The sequence below is a fragment of the Strix aluco genome, chromosome 3 (genome assembly GCF_031877795.1).
Source record: "Strix aluco isolate bStrAlu1 chromosome 3, bStrAlu1.hap1, whole genome shotgun sequence".
Taxonomy (NCBI): Eukaryota; Metazoa; Chordata; class Aves; order Strigiformes; family Strigidae; genus Strix; species Strix aluco.
The window spans coordinates 28,893,029-28,912,341 of NC_133933.1; the positions used below are offsets into that span (position 1 = coordinate 28,893,029).

Below are 19,313 nucleotides of genomic sequence, written 5' to 3' on the forward strand. Positions count from 1 at the left end.
ATGCAGAAAAGATGAGAAAAAATATGGAAAGATGAAAGAAATAACATCAATCAGCTGCGTGAGAAAGGAAGATACCTTCTCTTTATATGAACTCTCATTGTTTCCCAGGAACACAGCATAAAAAGATAACACACTTCCTTGCATTTTGTAAAAGGCTCTTGACATAATTTGTGACTTATTAACCAGTGATGCTAAACTCACGTTGCACATAAAGCACTAGACACTCTTTCCTGTTTCTTAAAATTTAACACTGAGGAAAATTAAAATATTTTTCATGCGACGCTTATCTAATATTAAACTTTACATTTGCTTAACAGAGCACAATCTTCACAATAACAGGCTATATTGCCAAAGGCAGCATGCAGACTTTTTGGAATTGCTCCCATCTCTTTCGGTTCACCTGTAAAAACATCTACGTGCTCCCTAGGACTGCATCTGTGGCTAGTTTTAAAGAATGACTATCCATGCAAATAGGCATAATTTCAGCATGAAATAATCTGTAAAATCAAGACAGTAGTCAATGCTTAGTTTGCAATCAGGAAGGGGGGAAAAAAAAAAGCTTTTAATACTTAGAAACATTATCTTTATTCTGCAGACTTTGCCCACAAATTCTGGATGTATTAAAAGAATTTTCAGAGATTTGGTGTCAGAGACAGTTATGCTAGGGATGTGATGTTTGTTTACATTATAGGTTCCTTGCATACAGGAAAGCAAAGAACGATAATTTTTTTTTTTTTTAAAAGTATCACAAATTCAGATGGGAAATCCAGAGCCTTACACTGTTATCAGGTCACTGAGATCATTCCTTATCAAGAAGCACATTAAGCAAGTGAAGTTTGGCTACTTCACCTGTAATAATAAAATAACAAGGAGTTCTCTTGCAGGGGTCCAATTCTACCACCTGCACACCAGGTAGCATCCCACCCTGCAAGCAACTCCCCTGGAGTCCAGGGAGACCAAAATCCTGTTACATGCGAGTGGTAGGATCAGGCCCTGCTTGGCACTATATGTCAAAAAAGACCGTCTCCTGTTTTCTCTCAACTAATGCAAATGGAGTTTTTCAGGGGTCAGAATCAGGCTCTTACAATTAAGTCTTCATCTAAAAAAATCAGAGGAGTTGGGATTTCAGAAGGGTTGTTTTTGTAAATGAACGGCCAAGTCCTCAAGGGGTGGAACGGGGTGACCACCACCAGAGTTTTCAAGCAGGCGACACTGGCACAGAATAAACCAGGGTCAAGGTTGACCTTCCAGTCTAGTGGTGTTCATTTGAAAGCGCTATAAACTAATTGCGAGATAACCGAAAGAGCTCTTGCTTACTGCACGTAAGATATTCTAAAGACATTCTCCATAAAGATAATACTTGGCAATAGGAAAAAAAAAAAACACCAACACCGACAACCTTCACGCTTTTCCTTCCTTTTCTGTAGTCAAGCTATGCTTGATTGAGATCCAGCAATAAGTTCCCAGGCTCACACCAAAAACCTCATGTCAGGTTTCAAGTTTTGCACATTTCCCAGCAAATTTGAGGTGCCTGACCACTGTTTCCCTCTCTCTTGCCCAATCCCAACCAAGGACACACATGGGGAGGGCTTGCTGTACCCTTGAGTCAGCAGCTCAGGAAATAGGCTGTCCTGCGCCAGGTTGGAAGGTCATTGCCACGCATCCTTCCTCCCCAGTGTCCATTTTCCTCTCCCTGAGCCCCCATACCAGCAGCTGCTCGCCTGCCCGTTCCTGCCACCGCAAACACGCGGCAGGAGGTGCTCCGGAGCGATGCCCCCTCCTTCCCTCACTGGAAGCTGAAAGCATAGGCGTTATCGTATGCTTAACCTGGGTATTAAGCAGCGTCTCCCTCCCATTTGCCCTGGTGTTATCCCAAGCCTACAGACTGCCAGCTTTGAGGTTTACGTGCCTTTCAGCTTAAATATGAGAAATAGTTCTACTTTAGCATGACAAAACAGAATGGGTATTGAATGGCCAGTTAATATTTCGGTCTCGGAGGACCAAAACCAATTCACACCTCAAGGGAAGTGGAATGGCAGGTACAGAGGGATGCAAACTTCCAGCCATGACAGGCAGACTCCGAGACTGATTAGAATAGAACTGGATAAATAAGGAACTCTCCGGGAGAAAAAAAATAATTAGGAAGTTTGTGTCCTTTACATAGTACCAGTACTTTGACTGTATGTTGTCTCAAAACTGTATTTCATACATCTAATGTCTCTATACAGCTATCCAGAAATACATAGTTAGAAAGACAGCTTCGGTTCTCAAGATCTATGTAGAAATCTTCAGAAGCACCATTTCTTTCTGAGTTACAGAGTTTTGAATTTGTGAAGGTTAAATTTGCTTTACACATCACTTTTGATACTCCTTGCATGCCAAGTGTAGTTTATGTTAAATTTACCCTCCACATCTCGAGCCTCAACTCGCACGATGCGGCTTTCTCAGAAACTGAACATTTTCCATGCCCAGGTAATTAAAAATGGTATCAGGGCCTTAGCACTTTCTAAGTCCGTCCATAAACATAGCTTGCAGTAATCTATTCACAAATTTACTTTCAAAACTTTTGTTTAACGAGATATGATTAAAATGTGGCTATGAATAACCTCTTAACAGCACAGCAGCTACAGACATGGGTTTATTTCATATCCATTTGATATGCATTGACATTTTAACTGAAAACAGATTAATTTCTAGGTATCCAAGAGTTACTGTTACCAAACCCCTGGCTAGAACGGTCTTTAGAAAGGAATATGATGTCAGGCATTTAATCACAAGCATTACAAACAAACCACTTTCTGTAATCAATTTTGTTAACTCATCTTGATCTACAAAGATGCTGATTCCTTTCTCCCAGATTAATTCATACACCTACGAGATGCAAAGAAGATGTAAATTCAAACTCACCCTCCTCTGACACGCTGGAGGACCCTAGCTTAACCTAAACAGCCATTAAATACACAGCAGCAAAGAGCTAAACTTGACGAATGCTCATGGATGAATTCAAGGAGATATCAGTTCATAGAGCCGAAATTGTTCCTATCTTTTCACAAGCTGACTACTTCCTTTGGTCCAGCGTCTGCCTGCTTCATGTCAGCCCATTATGCCAATACCACACAAGAAATTTAGCACGCTTCTGCTAATAGAAATATTTATATCTTTCACTCCAAAGCGCTACACAAGGTATGGCTTTGCCAGAATCAGCCAGGAAGAGCAGGATGAAAATTATTCCAGTCAACATCATTTCACACACAAAACCACAACTAGAATCCAAAGAACAGATTACATTTATTCTCCATGGGTCTGTTCAGCACTAAAATCACGTCAGCCTCTAATGAGAAAGTACTACCTTTTTGTACAGCTCTGGCACAAGTTTTCTTGGGAGAAGGGGTTACCTAACTCCCTTAGCTGAGACATGTTATCAAAGAATTTGAAACAAGGCAGAAATGATGAGCAACTAATTGTGCAGCAACAACTACTTTATTAGGATTTCTCCATAAGAAGTAAAAATTGGAGCCTGACTTACTTCAAAATTATGCCACCTGCTCTTGAGCCTTAAAGAAAAAAAACCACCCTTGTTTTACGAATCCGGTGATAGCCAGGACCCAATCCACCACGGTATTCAGCAATTCCCATGAACGCCAAACATCCTCGATGCCCATCGACTACAGGGGGAACTGACAGAGCTCACTAACAGGAGGGATTCGGCATCTCATTAGTTCAGGCCTTTATTTTGGGGAGACGCAGGGCCCTCCATCACGTAGCCGTGCTCGGCACTGCTTGAGGACACAGATTCTTTGAATGAGAAAAAGAAATCAAGCTGCTCAAGGTAGAAAATTGAAAACATTTTCCTCCTCTCAAGCCAGTTTGGTCCTTGTTATTTCACTGATCATGAAGAAAATAACTCGCATGGTCTCTGTGCAGAGACAATACTGAAACGTTCACAAGATTCCTACTATGAACTCAGACCAAGTTTTCCAAGATATTTTTTTTCGGAGCTACATGAGGTAGTTAAATCACAATTCTTGAATTAGTTCATCTAGCAGTTAGGCTGCACTTTGAGACAGAATAAATCATTATTTAGAGACTACAAATTGCAGTATTTACAATTCAGCCCTGAATCAAATTAAACTCCAATTTCAAAATGTGCCCATTCTTACGAATACCTTAATTTATCAACCGACCATAAAAAAGACAAGTCACGTAAACTGAGAGGCCTCAGAGGTCAGCTGGCAGGAAAGTTAACTGTATATACTGACAGCGCCATTCAGTGAATGTAAGATACTTTACAGAATAATTTAATAGGGAGCTGTTAGCAAAAGTATATACATTGTACTTTCTATCACAGATCGACTCATGAAATGTTGATACCCTGTCTACCCTTGAGTATTAATAAACATTTCACAGTATGTGATATTGCTGTTAAAGGTAAGCTCTGGACAAAAAGCAGATAAAATAAATGCAAAACGAGCTGCAGTGGTCGTAAACTTTACGTGATTGATGGCAACTCGCAGGAAAACTGCGAGGAGAAGAAGACATAAAGGGTATGTGCCACATGCAAATCTACGGGTAAGGAAACTGCCGCCGTATAACTCATCCCGCGTACTGCCAAACCTCCACGGGCGATGGAAGTGACAAATAATCTCAGCTTTTACACCTCGGGGTGACGCGGCCGCGTTTCTGCCCCCTGCCTCAGACAACACCGGACCCTTCTGCCACCGAGCAGTGGCCGCGGATGCGCGGGAGCGCTGCCACGTGCCCCCCGCCCGACCCCAGGCCCGGATGCGGGTTTTGGGGTGACACTGGCCGCGCAGCCAGAAACGCCCCGGCGGTCGCCACGAGCTCTCGGGACCTGCGGGGAAACCAGCGGGTTTCCAAACCCTCGCCCGGGCAACTTTTGCCCGACGTTCAAGGGCACCTCTAGCCTGCAGCCGTTTCCCTTGCCAGTCGCGACCGACACCTCCGACTATGTCGCAGACGTTCAGCTCCTGTCCCCCCGGTCTGTTATTCCGCAGACGGGGCGCGCGTACGTGACACCGACCCCTCCGCCAGCCCCGTCCCGCCTCGGCCGCGCCTTTCGGCCGCGCAGACCGGCCGCACAGACCCATTTACCGACTCGCTCCCCTCCGGCCGACCCCGCCACCCGTCCCGGCGGCACAAGGGGGGCGGCGGCCGGGCCCCCCCGCGCCCCGCTCCGCACCTGCCCCGCCGCCATGTGCGCAGCGGCGCGCACCTGCCCGCGCCCCGCGCACCTGCCCCGGCCCCCGCCGCAAAGCCACCGCGGGCGATACGCGCAACTCTCCCGCCCCCCCCCCCCCCCCCCGAAAGACGCGCGGACCCCAGGGCGGCCCCGCTCCGCCCCCGCGGAGTGCCCGGTGCCGGGAGACGGGCCGCCTGCTGCTGCATTTTCGGTGCCCCCCCCGCCCCCATATCCCGGGCCGCTCACCCCAAACTCAGCCCTGCGCGCCCCCTCCGCGCAGGCCCCGCGCCCCCCAGCACGGTTCCCTCCTGCTCTTTAACTCCGTTTAAACACATGGCAAAGTGCTGCGGGTCACTCAGCCGATAAACAGAAAATGGAAAAAGACAAGAAAGATCTCCATCAAAGGCTAAGAAAAAAATTAAATATCCCCCCCCCCCCGAAGAAAAAACAACCAACCACCAAACAAACAGAAAGTACCAATAATCCTAATCTTTTCCCAGATCAAGGCTCTTATCCCGCGACTTGCATTTGATCTCTTCTCATGTGCTCGCTACCTACCACTCAAATCCCATTTTCTATACATTTCCACAATTCGCAGCTCGTCCCACCCTTGGAAATGAAAAAGTAATGGCACGGACAAGAAGAGTAAGAATAAAAAGTCCCTGCCCTTCCCGGTTTGGGTTAAAAAGGAGAACTAGCGACATGCAAATGACAAGCAAATTGGAAGAGACAAAAAGAACGGCAGCTATCATAAACAAGACAAAGGGGAGGCTCAGAGGACCGGAGCAGGAGTTTAAAGCAGGGGATGGGGAACTTCGGCGGGGCCGGGGGGAGGCGGAAGCTCGGAACAACAAAAAGCCAAATACCCGCCGCGTTTTCCGTGCCCGCGAAACTGCCCTCCAGCCCACGGCGGAACAGCGAGACCCGTCCGCGAAAGGGGGCAGCGAGGGGGCGGGGGGGGGGGGGGGGGTGTCACCTAACCACGAGCCGGTCACTTACTACTCTTCGGCCCTGGGCTGGCTGCGGGGAGCGCTCCCCCGGGCTGGGCGCCGGCAGCTCCCGGCCGCGACACCCACCGCCGGGCTGCAACTGCGGCGCTGGGAGAGTCAGCGCGGGGCGCCCCGGGGGGAGAAGCACACGGCGGTGGCAACGGTCCCCGGTAACCTGACGGGGGCTTCGCTCCCCAACCCCCCCCACCCCCGCCCCCAGACCGGCTACGGCAAGTGCGAAAAAAAAAAAAAAAAAAAAAAAAGGCGAGAAAAGACCCGAAAAGGCCGAAAGAGCGGGGAGGGACAGAGGGGGCGCGGGGAGGGAGCGGGTACTTACTCCGTGCGACGGCGACGAAAGTGAAGCCTCTGGGTTTTGTTTTTTTTTTTTTTTTTGCCGGTGGAAAGAGAGGAAGGGAGACACGCACACGCGCCGCGCACACACACACACACACACACGCGCACACACACACACACACACCCGCGCGCGCGCGCGCGCGCGGACACCCGCGGCCCCGCGCGCGCAGCCGGCGAGCCCCGCGCCGCTGCTGAATATGATAATGGGGGCGAGGGAGGGCTGCGCGCGCGCGGGAGGGCAGCGGGCGCGGAGCGGCGCGGAGCGGAGCGGCGCGGGGGCGGCGGGGCGCGGAGCGGCGCGTGGCGGCGGGGCGCGCGGGGCAGGGCTGGGCTGGGCTGGGCTGGGCTGGCCGAGCCGAGCGAGCGCTCCGCACCGCCACAAGATTTACTTTAAGACACAGCTGAAGGAAACAGGAAGACTAGACGTCACGCTCGGAGTGACGTGGGCCCGGCCCGGCGCCCAATCGGGAGGCTCCTTGGGACGGACGGGGGGGACGGGGAGAACTTGGCAGGAGCGAGGAGAGAGGAGAGGGGAGAGCGGGGGGGGGGGGGGGGAGCGGGGGGGGAGGGACTGCCCCGCCCCCGCGGGAAGGTGGCGGCGGCCGCGCACCTGCGTGGGGGACGGACGGACGGACGGACACGGGGCGGGAGCGGCGGCGGCCGCGAACCGACGGGGCGCCCCCCCCCCCCGCAACCCCCCGCCGCGCTCGGGCGAGGGGGGGGGACAAAAGCCGCCCCGCGGGGAGCGGGGTGGGGGGAAGAGTGAGACAGAGAAACTTTAGGAAAGTCATCCCCGCGGGGGCGGGGGATGCTCCGCGGCGCCCCACACGCGGGAAAGTTTTCCACGCGCGAAGGCGTCCGCAGAGGAGTGCCGGTGCGGGGGGCTGCTGCCCCAGGGTGCGCGAACGCCCCGCGTTAAAGCGTCGGGGCGGTGAAGCAAAAAGCAAAACCCCGCTCGCGGGCGCTGCCCCCACGCGGGTCACAAACTTTAAGAGAAGCGGGTCCGTGGCCTCCCGGCACGGCGTCCCTCGGCGGCGCGCAGGGGCCGCGGCTCTGCCGCGCGTCGCGGGGCTGTAAGCGGGAGCCGCGGGGGTCACTTTCCACGTGCGAGGCAGAAAATAAACACGAAAACGAACATCAGGTCGCGGCGCGTGGAACAACCGGCCGCGCCGAAACCCGGGCATCGGCTGTGGGATGCCCCGGCCCCGGCACAGCGCGCCCGCAGTTTCGGCCAACTTAACCCCATCCCCGGCTCGGCGCTGCCCGCTCCCGGCCGGCTTCGCCGGGACACCTTTGGGGAAAAAAAATGGGTTTTGGTGTGGGAAAACCCAAACGAGGATCTTCCCAGCAGGTCCGGGCTGCAATCCGGACCCCAGCCTGCCGGGCGCGCTTTGTCCCGCCGTGAGCGCGGGTTTCCGCGGCTTGGGGCCGGGAGCGCCCGCACCCCCCGCCCCCCCGGTTGCCGCGGAGGGTCGCCCGGCCGCTGCCGGCGGAGGGGGAGAGGGGCGCCTTCCCGTAAGGAAACAGCCTCAGGCTTGCAGGCGGCGGGGGGGCTAGACTTGAGGAGAGGGAATAACGTCCTGCGGCGGGACAGGCGGCAGCGGGGCGCTGCAGGGCGCTCGGCAGCAGGTAAGGACGGCGCTGCCTCGTCGGGGCCGTCCGCGCCCCTCCCTGCCCCCCCCTCCCGCCCCTCCCCGGGGCTGCCGTGCGGGAGGGGGAGCCCCGAGTGGAGAGCCCGGAGGGGGCGAGGGCAGGCAGGGCGGCGGCTGCCGGCCCCTGCCTAAACTTGCGCCGCAGCTCCGGGCCGGCGGCGGCGAGGGGCCGCGCCGCGCTTCGTCCCCCGCCCGTCCCGCTGCTGTCGGAGCGGGGAGCCGCTCCGCCCCCCCCCCCCCCCCCCCCCCGTTCCTTCCACTTCAAGGATCTGTCTCAGTAGAGGGGAGTCGCGGCGCGCAGCCCCACGCGTGGGTGCGGACAGCCCCGCTGCTTCCCGCGGGGCGGCCGGGCGCGGAAGCCCCTCGGTGGGGCGCGCTGCGAGGGTTACCCACCGCCGCCAACGTTGGGGAGCCGGCACGGGCAGCAAACCCGCCCCCCGCAGGCCAAACGCGTGGGTCCCCGCAGCCGCTCTTCTCCCCGCTGCCCGCCGGCGGGGCCGGGCTGCCCGCCGCGTCGGGGCGGTGGAGCAGCTCCGCGCTGCCTCCTCGGAGGGGAGCGGGGTCACTCACGCGTGTGCGTGGGTAATGTGACCCGCCGCGGGTCACTAAGAAATCGTTCGGGACCGGCCAAAGCGGCCCCGTCGCGCTGCCGGACCTGCCGCTGGGAAGCTGCTCCCGAGTTAAAATAAATCCCCCGGCCGCTGCCCTGGCCGGCGCATCCCGAGGAGGCACAGCCGGTGACACCCGCCCTCGAGCCCGGCACCGGTGCGGAAGGCGAAGCCTCCCCCGGGAGGGCAACGCCTGGCCCGTCGGGGCGCAAGCGGCGGCCGTAGCCCCGGCCCAGCGCGGCCGCCGCGGTGCAGGGTTGGGGGCCCGGCCCGGTGGCGGTGGGAGAGCTCCGCTCCTCGCCGGGCTGGGCAGCCCCGCGCCGCCGGGCGCCCTCGCAAGCCCCGCCGTGCTGCGGCTTGGTGCCGAGCCTGTCCCGGGGCCACCGATGGCCACCTCAGCGCCCGTGGGCGACCGCAAATCCCCGGCGCAACGGGGCGCGCCCCGGGCGCTCCGCCGCTACGGCTTTCGCCCCCCAGTCCGAGCGTCGGGCGGCCCCGCAGCGGTGTCCGGTGCCCGTCGCGCCCTCCCGGCCCGCGGGAGCCTCCGCCCGCCGGGGCGGCTTTGCCGCGAGTTGTTTTAACGTGAAACCGTTAGAAATCGGGGCGCCGGGCCCTCCGCCGCCGCGGAGCGACGGGGCTGGGGCTGGGGCAGGGTCTGGGACGGCACCCCGACGGCGAGCGGCCCCGCGCTGCGCTCCGCGGGCGCGGAGAGGCGGGCACGGGCGGCCGGCCCGGCCTGGGCGGGGGGGCGCGCTCCCTGCCGGGTGCTGGGGGAGCTCCGCTTGCCGGGGTGACACGCTCAGCCTCCCGTGGTAGCTGTAAGTGCTGCAGGGGCTGCGGGACAAGGGTGCAGAAGTGTGTCTGGACGCAGGGGGAGATAGGCTAAATTTGGCGGGTGAATGACTCGCTTGAATTCTTTCCTGTTTTGTTTTTTGGTTTTTGTTTTTGTTTTTTTTTTCTTTTAAAGGACACCGGGATACACGTAGAGGTGAAGCCGAATCGTGCAAACGCTAATAAATAAAGAAGTAGCTGCCTCTGACACTGCGCTTGGCACCACCGGGGCTCAACTTGACTTCAACCACTGTTGATTTACACAAAGAAGAGAAACTGAGGCACTGGGAGTGAAGTGATGTCCCCAAGGTCACCCGGCAGAGCGGTGGCAGCCAGCCCGGCCCCAGCCATGGGGACCATGTGCGCAAGCTTCCCCCGACCATCCGGCCCCGCTGCCTGGGTCCTGGGGCCGCTTGCGGGTTACCTGCCCCCAGCCCCGCCTCTTGCAACTTTTTCAAATCCAAACACCCCGGCCCTAGGACCTGCCAAGCCAGTAATGCCCAGCGGGCGCGACACGCGTGCTCTCCACTCGTCCACCGGCGACTCTCCAGCACTGGGTGCTCCAGAGCCTTTCTCTCCTTTAATACCGGAGGATATGCAGCTTCTTAAGGAGTGCCAAGCTGATGTTTCAAAACTGAACAGCAAAAGTAATCTCCCATCCATCACCCAAATTTTAGAGGTGGCGGAAAAACTCTGCCTCCTCCAGAATTTAATCCCTCAGAAGGGGTCCAGAGGCCCCCCCGTGCCTGCAGCTCATGTGCAGGATTTGTAGTGAGGAAAGTCGTCCCTGGTGCCCCCCCCCCGCGGAGCCTGGTAGCTTGGGAGGTGGCGGGGCAGCCTCTTGCTGCTGTGGGTGGGTGCGTGGCTGTTTCTGTCCCTCGCTGCCCCCAGTTCCCTGACCGACTGCAACCGTGGCCCCCCACTAGTGAACTGTCGTAGATTCCAGTCTGTCTCCAAATTCCGTAGAAGTCCCAGGTCTGTTCTCGGTAATTAATCGGTCGTAAGGTAGTCACCAGGTCCTTTTCGTGGTCATTAATAGATAATAAGGCAGTCACACTATTTTCTGAGTTACAAGCGGTTTGGATGCCAACAAAAAGTAATCTGTGTTCACAGAGTTTGGACTCAAAGCCTGTGTGTGCTCAAGTCTGTGGGTTCTCTTCTCCTGCCCCTCTTCACAAACTTCAGGTCAAAATACTACATTCCCCCCAGATATGGGGGTTGTCAGGTCTATGTTCAGCTGCAAGGTTTGTCCCATCAGAAATAAATTTTGGTGCCTCTGAAGAGAAAAGGGTTGGTGCAAGCTGACAGCTTTCTGTGCTTGCTTTTCTTTCTTTAAGGGGAAAAAAAATAAACCAACCCAGATGCAAGAAACAGGAAAACTTTTGCAGTGTGCCCATGACCGTGGGTGATTCCTCTGTCCCTTTGGAGTCTGACAACAAAATTGAAAGTGACAGGGGTATATTGTTGAAACTGCCTTTTCTTTGATCATTTTCCTTGCTGTGTCTGTTCCAACTAAATGAGGGAACGGGGCTACGAATACATAGCAGGTTTTCTTTTTTCTTTTCTTTTTCCTTTTTTTCCTTTTTTTTTTTTTTTTTTTTTTCCTAGGGGTGGGGAGGGTCCAAGTACTGTCATGCATTAAAAGAACACCCCACAACCACAAAGGCCTGATTCTGCTCTTACTTATGCTGATGTGAATTAAAATCAACTCTACTGATATCAAGAAAACATCATCAGTGTGTGTGAGAAAGAGGAGAACGGGGCGCTTGATGTGTGTAATTGCTGAATTTAGAGCCTTTCCTCGCTTCCCTTTGCCGTGGCTCCTCCTTTCAAAAAGGAAACCTTTGGAAGAAAATGCCTTTAACCTGGAGAGTGAATGCAACCTAGGTGGTTCAGCAGAGTGCAATTTAATTCAAGAAACCGGTATTGATGGAAATAGAATTGTTAAAAAATAATTAAAAAAAACCCCAACAAAAAACCCCAACAAAAAACCTCACAACCTCCAGAGAGGAGAAAGTGAACTAAACTAATCCTATTAAACGTGGTAGCATGTTTCTGTGCAGCTCGCTGAGAGATTAAGCACAGGAAAAGGGATAAGTGCTGCTTCAGTTTCACTAAACTAATGTGACAACTTGTCATTGGAAATCTTTACAGCTTGTTAGCAGATGACTAGCTGATTCAGATATGTTTTCTACCATTTCCTTTGTGTCTGGGGGTGGTGTTTTTTCTTTCCTGTTCCTTTCTTATCCATACTGCTTTATTTTGCTTTTTAATCCTTCATGTCTCCTTCAAGTCAAAACATTTAACTTGCTTTAATCAATATTTTGTTTTGAAGATGTCCCTTGACCTTTTGTTTGTGCAAATTAACCTTCAAGGGCACCTCATTCATTCATTAACCTCAGTGGGATGCCGTATCCCCTGTACATGGTATTTTAGGATGCATAAAACATTTATGAATGTGTAGACATATTGCAGTGAATGACTGTGATACTGCTGCGGTTACTGCTACTATAATATATTCATTTTCCTTCCGTCTCTCTCTTTCCCTCTCTCTCTTTTATCTTTTCTTTCTTTCTTTCTTTCTTTCTTTCTTTCTTTCTTTCTTTCTTTCTTTCTTTCTTTCTTTCTTTCTTTCTTTCTTTCTTTCTTTCTTTCTTTCTTTCTTTCTCCCTTTCTTCCTTTCTTCCTTTCTTCCTTCCTTTCTCCCTTCCCCCCTTTATTTTCTTTGATTTCTTTCTTCCTTGTTTTTCTTACTTCTCTTTCTTTCTTTTCTCTCTCTCTCTTTTTATCTACTTCACATGTTGTTTGTATGCAGAAGGCAAGCAAAATAGCCAAGCTGGGAGAACTTCTAGCATTAGTAATTTCATTTCAAAAGCAGGTGTCTCAATGCTTTAGAAACATATGCTGAGTCTTAATCTCCTCTCCTCTCCTCTCCTCTCCTCTCCTCTCCTCTCCTCTCCTCTCCTCTCCTCTCCTCTCCTCTCCTCTCCTCTCCTCTCCTCTCCTCTCCTCTCCTCTCCTCTCCTCTCCTCTCCTCTCCTCTCCTCTCCTCTCCTCTCCTCTCCTCTCCTCTCCTCTCCTCTCCTCTCCTCTCCTCTCCTCTCCTCTCCTCTCCTCTCCTCTCCTCTCCTCTCCTCTCCTCTCCTCTCTCCTTCTCCTCTCCTCTCCTCTCTCCTTCTCCTCTCCTCTCTCCTTCTCCTCTCTCCTTCTCCTCTCTCCTTCTCCTCTCTCCTTCTCCTCTCCCTCTCCCTCTCCCTCTCCCTCTCCCTCTCCCTCTCCTCTCTCTTTCCCTTGGCCCTCCCCCACCAGCAAAGGCATGATCGTTGAGTAAATGGAAAAAAACATTTTACAACATTAAAGGAAGACTGTTTAGAAAAGGAAGGCCCTGCTGAGGTGTAGAGGAAGCCTGTTTATTAACACTGGACACCTCTTATCTCAGGCAGCTCCAGATGGATGTCCCCTTGGTAATTCCCACTCTGTGCCAAGTGGGGTTAAGCAGGGTAACCACCTTGACGTGGGCTGGTGATCACCAGGGGATCATCGGCTCCTTCAGAGAGAAATTTTAGCAGAAACTTGGGGTGGGGGAGGGAGAGCCATCAGGCTTCAGCATAAAAAGCTTGCACGTGGCCAGATTTACCTTTGTGGCTGTAAATTGCTTGCTGCCTGGGACAGAGCCAGGTTTTGATTGAGAGATAAAGTAGTTCAAATCTGTCAATAATTAACTGTCACTCAATTAAGGCTTTCTTAACAAATTAGCACTTGGTAGCACCTAGGGTGCAGGTTTTTCATGGGAAAAGGCTGATAGAGTGACGTTGGCTATTAAGTTTGCCCACTGAGTATCAGCTAATGTCCTGCTCAGTTTAAACACCACTGTGTAAATCTGGTGAATTGGTTCCCAAACCCTATTTCTGCCAGATTGCTTTTAAGATTAACCATTTGTGCCTTCCCAAGCTAAACAATGCAGGACAGGGTTTGCTAAATAAGAGAGCTATCCCTTATTGATTAGGGTTTCCTGGCTGTCAGCTTTGAAGGAGCACCCTGATGTAAATGAGGCTGTAGCTCCGAATTTACAGAAATCGGGTGGAGCCCCCCTAAAACCCCACAGGTCCATGGGAACGGGTGGAGCAGTTACGTATGTGTGTGTCTCCAGCGTAAGCTGCTGTGATGTGTTTCTGCCTCACACAGGGCCTCACTCTTCTCCAGCCTGCCCCTTCCACTGGGTTGGTGGGAAGGTTAAAAGGGAAAACATTTCCACCCGCTTTATCCCACGAGGAAATTTTCAGGTAAGTAGCTGCCACCAGCCTGTGACCTCTTGTCACTTCCAACCTTACATGGCCCTGAGTACCTGGCTTCACCAGGGCTCCTCAGGTCAAATGCATTTCCAGAAACATTGCAAAGCTCCATGCTTATGCCTCTTTCCCAGATTCCTGGAAGAATCCTTCTGTGGCGATGGAGGTAGCGTTGGTGTTCTGGTAGCAGACATTTTGCCAGTTCCCTTTCACCCCTCTTCAAACTAGCAATGCCATGGGTATGTTGTCCCACTCTTCCTCTTAATTCTCCATTCAGAAATTGTAAGTGAGTGTCGACTGTCAGCCAGATCCAGCAGAGCCATCCCAGTTTACATCCATTGGTGTCCTGGGCCCGTATTTGTGCATGCTGCTGGATCAACGCTGCTGGGATGGGAATTCCCTTGGTACATTAATTCACAGCAAACCACCGACTCTGGAAGCGGTGATCATTTGTCATATCAACCCTGCTGAGGAGGAATCCGTCTCTCGCGCATCAGAAAACCCTTTGCTCTCTGTTGGCATCGAATTCCCCCAGTGTCACATGCAGTTGCACCTCCAGGAGGTGTAATCGCCAAGTCTGTTTAGAAGTCAAATGTGAAACTCTGGCAAATGCAGGTTCTGATTCACACTGTATTACAGGAAAGGCTGCGAGGTGGAAGCTGATTTTACCTTCAGCTATGATCCATTCCTCTGATACAGGTTTATGCTCAGTATGGGTTTGGTTAAATCAGTCACTGCTTACCTCGCTGAATAGTTTTCCATCTCTTTTGACCAAAGCATGCCTTACCTGCAGTGTGGGCCAAAGCGATGCTGGACAAGAGTTTAAAAACAAAATTTGGGAAGCTTTCCAGGTTGTTCTTTTTGAATGAAGACCTTGGGGATGCACTCTGTTGTCTTGTACAAAAACTAATCCCGATGGAGCTTTCTTTCTATTAATCATATCGGAAGAGCTGCCAGAGAGGGACAGCTCTTAGCCAACACCACCCTACCGTGGTTCAAAGATCTGAACTGTTTCAGCAACCTGCATGTGGAGGGGTTAAAAGCACAATAAGAAATACTTTGTGTTGCCCTGTCCTAGTACTTGCATTAAAAGTTTTAAGAAGTTTAAAATCATAAAGCAGGAGAAAAGGAAGTGCATTTGATAGTGTAAAACTGCACCCTACCCTGCTGAATAATCAAAGCTGGTATTGAACAGGAAATGTTTAACGTTACAGACTTATGTTCTTTTGGTTGGTTGGTGTTTTTAAGAAAGAGGAAGATATTTCTGTAGAGGGATTATAACCTGGGGAAAACAATTTTGATTGGGTTTCTTTGTGCACTGAATTAATTTATTTTTACATCATATAGCAACAGTTTTAAGAGCCCATCTTTTCTAATGAAAAGTCATTCCCATTATCTGAAGAATGCATGTGATCTGTCACCTTTAAGGACTTAAGGCATCTAATAGCATTTCAAAACACTTGCAAGTGCTATACTATTAATTTTAACAGGACACAGGTGCCCGGAAGATTTTGTAAGGTCCTGAATAAGCCAATGGATTTAGGAGCCTAAAGCAGAGCACAGTTTGACTTTAGGTGTCTATATACAAAACTGCCATCATGATCATCCATCTCAGGAGACATGCTCCTGAGGTACTACAGTGCTGTTTCTGTGCTTGCCAGAAGCACAGGCGTATGTAGGAATCATTCAGGAGCCAGCACAGAGGCTTTGCCCAAGCCTAGGGGCTCCAGCAAAACTGCACCCAGCGCTGCTTTCTTTGCAAGATGTCCTCACGGTGGTGTCAGTTCCCGTCTTTCATAGGATAGCCTACAAGTTAGGGTGTCTCTCCTAGAGATGGGAAATCTGCATTTCAGGCTTTCCTCATCCCAAAGCCATGCAAATTCGTGGCTCTCTTCTCTCTAAAAAGTGTGCTGGCCACCAGGCTGTGGGATGGGATCATTCTTACCTCTCCTTTGGGGGTTTTGTCCTGTTGCAAAGGGACCCAAACTACCACAGTGTCAAAAGGAGAAGAAAAGGAGTGAGCTTGACTTTGTGAAAGGTGCTTAAAACAAGAAACTGGGAGGGGGCAGTGCTCTGCTTCCAGGACTGTATACTTTACCTATCTATAATGGCTCTGTAATGCAAAATACATCACTTGCCTGGGGAGGAGGGCCAGGGACTCCCTTAGCCCAGGTGATGGTGCATGCCTCTGGGGCGTGCTCTGCGTGCTGACCCTCTTCCCGGCCTCGGCAATCTGTAAGCCTTGCTGGAGTGGATGGAAGATGTCGCAGCAATTAACATGAAGGCACTAACATCTCTTATGGATTTTAGCCTTGAGTAGCTGAATCATTAGGTATCTACATAATGTAAAAAATTCATCCCGGAGTGCCCTAAACTCCCACTGAAGTTACTGGGCTCACACTCAGCAGCACGAGGGCCAAAATAATATAGGTGCCTTTTTCTGGAAAGGAAACACATCCCTGACATGAAGGTCAAATGGCATTTATAACAGCATCAATAATTTCAGAGCATCGTGCTATTGAATTCTAGGAATGATTAGACCTGTTTGGCAATACTGTTTAGTTGCTTTTACAATAGAAATATGCTTTCTACCTCCTGAGAGATTCATAAGGAAAAAAATCCAATCTATATCAATGAGTAAGATATTTTCCTTACCAGAGATATTGATTTAAATATTGACTTCACTGTTGGAGGGTTATTTCACTCCATGCTGCAGATACTCATTGACAAGTGACATGTGTTTTATGTACTAATAAAAATGTGATTTCTGGACCAGTAATCTTATTTGGATGATTCTGACTTTTTGCATTTGGTTTGGTCTGAAGCAGTTGTCCTTTCTAAAATTGAGCATTTTCTTCTGAGTGTCAATGCACTTTGCTCCATGTGAATTACTTGAAACTAAGATCAAAACAAACAAATGTTAAAAAACCCCCGCACGCAGCCCCTTTGTCCTATTAGTTCGTTCTCCTTTCAATCTTTCAGCAATGGGTTTAGGCTCTGTAAGACAGAAGTTCTTTATTTAGCAACAGAAAAGGTGCCGCCGCAGAACCTGTTACAGCTTGTCAGAAAACCAGCCTGAGTGTGTTCTGGGACAAGGACTGTCTTTTTATTGCTGGGTTATACAACAGCTCTCACGTTGGCTTGCTGACCCCGATCAGGCCTGGCGATAGTAATAACGACAACAATAGCTTATGCCACTGAGCAGCAACCCAATGCTCAGGAGGGCTGCGATAGCTCCCATCACAGGCCAGACATGCCAGCTCCCCCTTGTACAAAGTGCCAGCCCAGGAGAAAAAAAAAAAAAAGAGTAAAAATCCCAACTCCTTGTAGCCCCCAACTTATAGACATGACGATTTATTTCACTGGAGCATTGTATCCATGAAGCAGGGGATATTGCTGAACAGTTTCACTGATGCCAAAATTCTCATTACTGGGTAGCCAGTGCTCCCTGTGGAGCCTGGATGCACACGTGTGTGTAGAATTGCACGCTCCGAATGAAACGGCTGCGGAGGGCAGCCAGGTGTGCTGCTGCCACACAGCTCAGTGGCACTGAGGTCCTGTGGGACTGGAAGCACGAGGTGGCGGATCACGACCTGAATGCTTCTGGTCCTCCCCCCTTTCTCTTACACACCATCGAGATGAGATGAAAACGTGAGGCAATGGTGACATTCACACATCAGCTCTTTGGCCTCTTCAGGAATCACCCCAGCTCCCTGCAAGTGGGATAACAATAAAATAGAGTCGTTTTCAGAGGAGAATTGCATGCGAAAGATTGCTTCTGGTTTGAAATTCCTGAGGTCAGCTGAGCCCATAACTTCTAGGCACTAGCACTATCCCTTTCGCAGCAGAGGACGGCTGGTGCCTGCATGCAGGAAGACAGGCTTTGCCTGGGAAAAGTCTCCCTGCAAATCTTTCCCTTGGGAACACTGAATTTCAGACCATGCCTATGGATCCAACGCCTTTGCTCAGCTCTTGACTCGTCAGGACAGAAAGAGGTTCAGAGACATATCCTCCTGGAGGTTATCCGCAGCCAAGAAGGGACGAAGCTGGCAGAAAGGCAAATCTCAGACCCTGTTAGTAGAGCGCATCTCTGCCCAACCTCTGCTAACGGGGTTCTGTGATGCTGTGACTAGAAGCTGTTTATTTTGGAAGAAACGGGGACAAAGAGGGCTTTGGGTCACTTGCAGATTTGTTTTTTCCTGCAGTAAATTTACAACAAACTGGAACTAAGGCACAAATTCACCTTATATTTTACTAGAGGTTACTTAGCTTAGTTATATCCCTTTCCGTCTACTTGCACACAGGGAATTTGCCTTTTTCTTTGACCACAATGTTTTAACCGAAATTTTGGGGTAAACAAACGTGCCAAGTCTTTATTAACCCCAGCAGTGTAATTTCTCATTACAAGACTGTGATTCAGAGGAAACAGCGCTGCTAAAACAGCTACTGAGTCCCAGCAAAAATGACAGTTTTCCTCAATCAGTTCCTTTTGTGACCTTGATCTGAACCTTAATCTGTTTTAGCAAAATTCTTTTTATTAGCCATTCATACTTAATCATACTGCTAATTTTCCTGTTTTTAAACTATCAATTTAAGGCTGCTTTTTCATGTAACTAATCAAGGCTGATGTATGTTATTTTGGCTATGATTTCTAATAATTATTCTTAAGAGTTTTTTAAGTCCACATTTTCCGTAGATAACTGTCAAAATTGTAGATAGGGCAGAATGGCTTGTTTCTGTGATATTGCGCATACAAGTCTGCTTTCTTATCTTTACTGAAAATAACCATTACGAGCATTGTATAGGGAATCTGAGCCTCATCTTCTTTTCTTTCCTTACATCAGCAGTTGCTTTTCATTAGTATTATTATTGCAGACAAGCATCATTGGAGGGAAGAAGGGTTTTCAGGATCAGGCTCCATTTGAGATATGTAGAATCAAAAAATAAACATATACTTGCAGCTGTCTCACAAAGATTGTAAACTGTTCTAGCTAGTGACTAACGATTTTTCTTTGCCTATGATATTAAAGAGCAGATTGTGTTACTATACTTATCTCTACCTTTACAAACAAATACACCAGGAAAATATGTTGAGCAGAAGAAACCACGCTTGTCAAATGCTTAGCTACACTGACTACAGGTTTTTGTACCTTTTGGCAAAAGCTTCAAAACATACTGTGGCTTGGTTTAGCTCTGAATTCTTTACGGTGTAAAGGGAGCCTTTCTGTGTCTGTAGTATGCACTCGGCTCTCCACCGACGGCAGCAGTTCGCTGCTGTTATTTGTCATTCATACCGCTGCTGCACAGAGATCGCAACCCCTTGTCCTGGGCTTTGTACCCACCAGAGACGCTTCTTCCCCCACCAAACTGATTAACATCACTGCAGGGCT

At 50.7% G+C, this 19,313-nt stretch overlaps 1 protein-coding gene across 1 annotated transcript in view; it reads right to left on the minus strand.

Annotated features, from left to right (window-relative positions):
* PROX1 (prospero homeobox 1) overlaps positions 1-6,713 on the minus strand; it is a 50,147-nt gene extending 43,434 nt beyond the window's left edge. Inside the window, exon 1 of the mRNA XM_074817922.1 lies at positions 6,527-6,713. The gene's annotated coding sequence lies outside the window, so the exon portion shown is untranslated. The remainder of the gene's footprint in view (positions 1-6,526) is intronic.
* Positions 6,714-19,313: the final 12,600 nt, after the last annotated feature.